Below are 6,015 nucleotides of genomic sequence, written 5' to 3'. Positions count from 1 at the left end.
TGATTGGTACAAGCGTACATAGGGGTTGGACGCACCGAAACTATCCCACCGGCTATCATGTACCATAGAATTCTTGCTTGTTTCTGTCTGGTCACCATAGACTACATGTGAGTCACAAGGTTCAGAATACATATCAGTATAGTATATCATGCTTAGTAGTGTTTGCTCGATTAAATTTCAGCAACAGGACAACTGTATTAGATATGTCATCGAGCGATTAAAGATGATAGTTCACAGTCAGACTATATGAGACACACTGGCCTTATCTAGCTAGTGCAATGTACTCCCATGTTAATCTTGAATCATTCTCCCGAATGGAGTTTGCTTGACTAAGTCATCAAAATCAAACTATTTTATTAAATAAAAGATATTATGGTTGTTGTAACTAAAACTATGTACGTGCAAACAAACTACAGTAGATGCCGGACAAGGCTAATCTAGCCCACGGATGAGAATATGAGATGATCACATATATGATAACGACAATCAACTTAATTTGTATATTTTCGTTCATTAAGCATGCATAAGGTCAGAAAATTTAATCTCCGCTGGGAACATAAAATTAAGGATAGCTAGAACTACACCGAGAAGTCGACCATAGGTGACGACAGGGGCATGAGTGCATGCATTTAATTCTTGAAGGCAGTGCTGAGGAGGAGGTCGACTTAGTCGTATTCATGTCATAGTAGTCAACTTCATGTACTTGGTGTGTTGATGTATTCGGCCTCGTTGTTGTGCATCAACTTTTAATTAAAATTTGTTGTGTGCACATGATGTAGAGGCTGGGGGTTTCAACCTTCTTTTCAAAGAAAAAACTGATGGTTAAATAATCAATCTTGTACACACGGGCGTACTACCATATGTACAACATTATTAAAAAGTCGAGCAACCCAAGGAATCCGTTGTAGATGCCGTTTGCTGGATATTTATATGAGGATACAATGGATTTATGGATACCGTTGGAAAAGCATAGCGCTTATATCCTACACACTTAGGCAGCTCTCCCACTTGTCTTCTAAAGAAGAAATATTACTACATGATCGATTGTATATAGGTGTTAGATAGACGAGATCCACCGGCTAACATGAGATAGGAATTGGAGGCACATGGGAAATGTTTTTTGCGAGCGTCGACAACATCACTAGAGAACTTTTCTTAGCCTCTACTATGCGAAGCACAAAAGTAAATTTTGGATCTAATCATGGTGTTTTCAAACAATTCTCTAGTCAGCCTATTCATAGTGTTGGGCTAAGTACCTCCACATGGAGGTGTGTTTGCATCCCAACATTTGTCTAAAAGTCTAATACGTGTGAGCCGTTGATCTGATTTGCATACAATGGTTGTGAGTGCTCCTAGTGAAGGGAGTAGAGAAGAAAACCCTAGCCACTTAACCCCTGTTGGTGGTGGCTACCATTGTGAGAGTGAGGGAGCACACAAGAGAGGAACGTAACCTGAGAGAAGAGAAGGGGAAGAAGAAGCGGAGGTTCTATCCAGATTTGTTGCTTCTGACTAGACAGTGTTCAAAGTTTCAAACAGGTGATTGGAGATTCCAACGTGCTTGGATTGACCCCAAACTTGGTGAGATCATTACTTACTTTGAGTACTTCAATCTGATTAGCTGGTTTGTGGATTGGATCCGCGGAGCATCATATTGGAGATTGGTTTCGTCAACTCGGATTGCTACAGTTTCAGAACTGAGTAGTTTTGAGAGACGAACTTTTTGGGTAGATAAACCGTGCCCAATTGAGCTGAAATTTTCAGGGATCTCAGAAAGTCGTGTTCTACTCGTCTACCAAATTTTGGTATTATTTGGTTTAGTGGTTTAAGAGTTTTTTTTTGTAAAATACCGAAAGAGGCAGAAGTTTTGTAAACTCTATTTTGCTGAAATTTGACCTCTTGTGGTTGTTGTTGCTGTTGCCGGTTGACAAAGTGAAGAGTGTGTTGTTAATATGTCCATCCAACAACATGTGAGACTGCAATCTTGCAGGTGTGCCATAGTACTAGACTAGATGGCCATCTTCATAATTTGCAAGCGAGAGCTAAAGCCGTCGGATTCTACCATGATGCAATTTTTCTACTGAAGCCAAGAACCGACATGATGTCATCGGATTGATTTGAGCCAATGAACTGTAAGCCTTTCTGTCCGTAAAAAGTTGTTGGAAATAATTGTACCCCTCTTCCATTACTATGTGTGTAAAGAAGGTAGGATAGTATGGGTTCTGGGGCAGTGCTATTGAATTGCAAAACAAAATTATAAAATGCGTTGAAGCACCTCTCCTGCTTTGCTTACAAAATGTGTGTGGTCAGTGGTGGTGACACGTGTTTTGCGTGAGCTCGAGCTATACATTCTTCATGTTCACATCATGTATCTGAGTCCTCAAGTTGTTTACCCTGTAGTAGCCATCCGGCCAACAGCTTGAGAGAGAAGTAGATCCTCTTTTATTTTATTTTTTATTTTTTTGGTGTCAAGTGTTGCATATTTTCGTTGGTACTAGCAAACATAGGAGTTGGACGCACCGGAAACTATCGTACCGGCCTACATGTACCTCACAATTTTTGTTGGTGTCGATTTAGTCATGGAAGGCTAGGTAGATGCGAGTCTAGAGGTTCAGAATAAATATCACGCTTAGCCCTTGTTTAGTCCTTGAATTCTTAATAGTGCTTGCTTATTCCTTGTTTGTTCATATATGGACTTGTTGTGCTTCCAAAATAGATTCGACATAGCCAGCTTTGACATAGAAGTACACGGAGATGTGCTTACTACACTAGAAATAGTCCAAATCAGATTTTAGCTAGTTTTTAAAAACAAATTCCAAATAGATGTTTGTTTCAGATACAGACCCTTAAGCTGGAAGAAAATTTCAGAATCTGAGACTAGTGACTTTGTGCAGAGTGAGGCGTTTTGAACGCCAAGCTACGTGACACCCTTTATCTGGTCCAGCCAATGTAGCATTGTGATCTGTGCCCGCTTCTTAACTAATACTACATGCTGGCTGTATTGAGATCGGTACCATGCGCCTATGTGCCTGAATTGTACATGGGTAGTGTTTTGTGCGAGGATTGTCGGGACATGAGGCGTCACCTGAGCGACTTTGAATTTCCCCCATGTGGCTGCATCACTCGGCCGCGGGGCACCTAATGCGTTTGATAGCCCGACAAAAATAGGCGATGATCGCTTTTTTTATCAAGTTCTTCCAGATGTTAGGAGGGCCACAACCAAAACTATCTTGACATGTATATATTTTGGGGAAAATGTTTGATTTTGACGTATTATTTTCTGGTTCTCATATGGTTGAGCCTAGGATTAAGATTGTGAAGCTAGTAGACAACAATGTTGAAGCGTATACTTTAGCCATGGAAAAATTGAGAGACGTTAAAGTACTGCTTGAACTGGTGTCCACCGTGCGATATGGTACAATTTGGACCAACCCATTTGTAGTATGCGTACAGCTTTCACGTTCTAGTATTGGTTCCCAGCCGGTTTTTGCTGGTTTCAGGAAGCTTCAACAAGGTTCCTGAACCAATTTTTTTCTTTTTCCTGTCTATGTTCCTTTTCTTTTTCTATTTCTTTCCTTTTTTTATTTTTATTTTTCATTTTTCTTCAAGTTTATTTTTCTTTTCAAAAATTTGTTCAGTTTTTTACAATAAACATGATTTTCGAATAATGCTCATGTCTTTAACACAATTGTCGTTTTCCTTTTTTCCAAAAACTGATAACATATTAAAAAAAATCATGTTTTCAAAATTTTGTTCTTGTTTTCAAATTTTGATTGGGAGTTTCAAAACATGTTGTCATGTTAAAGAATGTTCATATATTCAGAAAATGTTGGCGTTTTTAGAAATTATTTTTCTTTTCAAGTTTTATTCGGTTGTTTAAAAAATTGTTCCTCTTTTCAGGAAAAATTCACATGTTCAAAAAATGTCCGCCTTTCCAAAAATGTTCGCATTTCAAAAATTTATTCAGAAGTTTCAGAAAATGTTCACGCTTTCAAAATTTTAAAATGTTCCCGTATTCAAATTTTGTTCATAGATCAAAAAATATCCGTGCTTACAAATTTTGTGTGGTCTTTCAAAAAATGTTCCCTTTTTAAAACTTGTTCATTAATTCGAATTTTCATGCTTTGAAAAAATATTTGATATTTTTCAAAAAATGTTTGTGTTTCACAAACTATTTGTGTTTAAAGAAAATTATTCATAGTTTTGAAAAGTTTCTTATTTAAAAGAAAATCACTTTTTTCAAAAGAAAATATCGTTTTGAAGTTTCAGAAATGTTTCAGATGCATGTTGCTGATAGTTCTCTCCATGCTGCCCACTAACCAACAACACTAATTAGCTCAAGTGGCTAGCCACGTTCGCTCAAAAGCTGGACTTCCAAACCTTCACAGACTTTGTTCATCGGCAATCCACAATGACTCTTAGATGCTTAGAACGCGATGCCTAACCGACTGTAAGATGACAGTCTTCAAATGTAACAAGTCTTAGGATCACGCGGAACAGGAGGACTTCAGTGATTCCAAACACTCTTTGGTATTTGGATGCTTTCAGTTTTGTCCTCGTAAGGATTCTTTCTCAAAGGCTTTGGAGGTGGGTTACTATCAAACGACAAAACCCGTGCACTAACTTTGAGCAGCCACCAATTTATGATGGAAGGGGGTGGCTATTTATAGGCAGGGGACAACCCAACATGATATGTTCGAAATGACCCTGGGTCAATGGACAACCGATCGACACGTGTCCAACGGTCGGATTTCAAACACACGCGGCAGTTTGACTTGGGCTACAAGCAAAGCTGACTTATCCGACTCAGGATAAGATTTTCTCACATTATCTTCACTCGAAGACATAGGATTTAGGTTGAGCATCACATTATTTTTATGACTTTGTTCACCTGGACCCCACTTAACAATTTGGTGGTTTCTATGAATCAGGAAGGAAGAAAATGAAACTACGAAAGAAATTATGTCTTCGCACTTCATTGTCTTCAAGCGAATGTCTTCACACGTCATTATGTTCGACGCGAATGTCTTCGCGAACCACCAATGTCTTCAATGTCTTCATACATTTTTAGGGGTCATCTTCGATGGGTAAACTGAATTAATAGGGACTTCTTCCTGTGTTCTCCTGTGAATCTCACAAACACATTAGTCCCTCAACCAAGTTTGCCGTCAATACTCCAAAACCAAGTAGGGGTGGCACTAGATGCACTTACAATAACTGGTCATAGTGGGAGCAACATATGTAGTAACATGCATACCACATAGGCAAAAGAGGTGATGTGGCAAGTAAAAAGGAGAGAGACAAATAGAGTAACATAATATGTTACCATAACATAGCGCTTTTTAATGCAAAATGACCCTACAAAGTAATAAGTGAAGATATCTATGTTATCATACCTATGCCACTAACCACTATGGAGGTAGTGGCATAGACTACTAACATATGCATATTACTAGTCTAAATTACTCCCATTATGGCTAGCCTAAGCCTGCTTACATGGCATGTTTCCTTATGTGGAAGAGAGATAAAGGGAAAGAGTAGTTGACTCTCAGAGCAAGTACAATAACGGGCTTATAGCCCGCATACATGGTAAATTGACCTATATGAAGGAGAGAGACATGAAAGATTGATGGGAATGGGATTTAATGCAAGGGCCTAATTATATGTGTGCTCTTAGGTAAAATTGATAAATAAGTTGAAAGAGAAAGAGAGAAGGTATAAAAAATAGTAGTCTAATAGCCAACCTTATTGTATGAATGACTATATAGATGATGACTTTAGATGACATGGGAGCTGCATATAGCCAGCAGTTAGCTATACTAGTAACCATGCTCACATGCAAAAGCCACGCATGCTCTTAGTTAAAAACATTAAATGAGAGAAGAGACATACAGAAAGTAAGAAAAAAGACTAACCTAATAGTTGACTCTATTATATGAGCAATTAATAAGCCGTGGCGGTTTTATATAGCCATGTGTTGCCTGGTTCTTACTTTTAATAGCGGTTCCTATGCATTCA

This window comes from Triticum urartu, chromosome 6, assembly GCF_003073215.2.
Source record: "Triticum urartu cultivar G1812 chromosome 6, Tu2.1, whole genome shotgun sequence".
Lineage (NCBI taxonomy): Eukaryota > Viridiplantae > Streptophyta > Magnoliopsida > Poales > Poaceae > Triticum > Triticum urartu.
Note: the sequence above shows the minus strand (reverse complement) of the source record.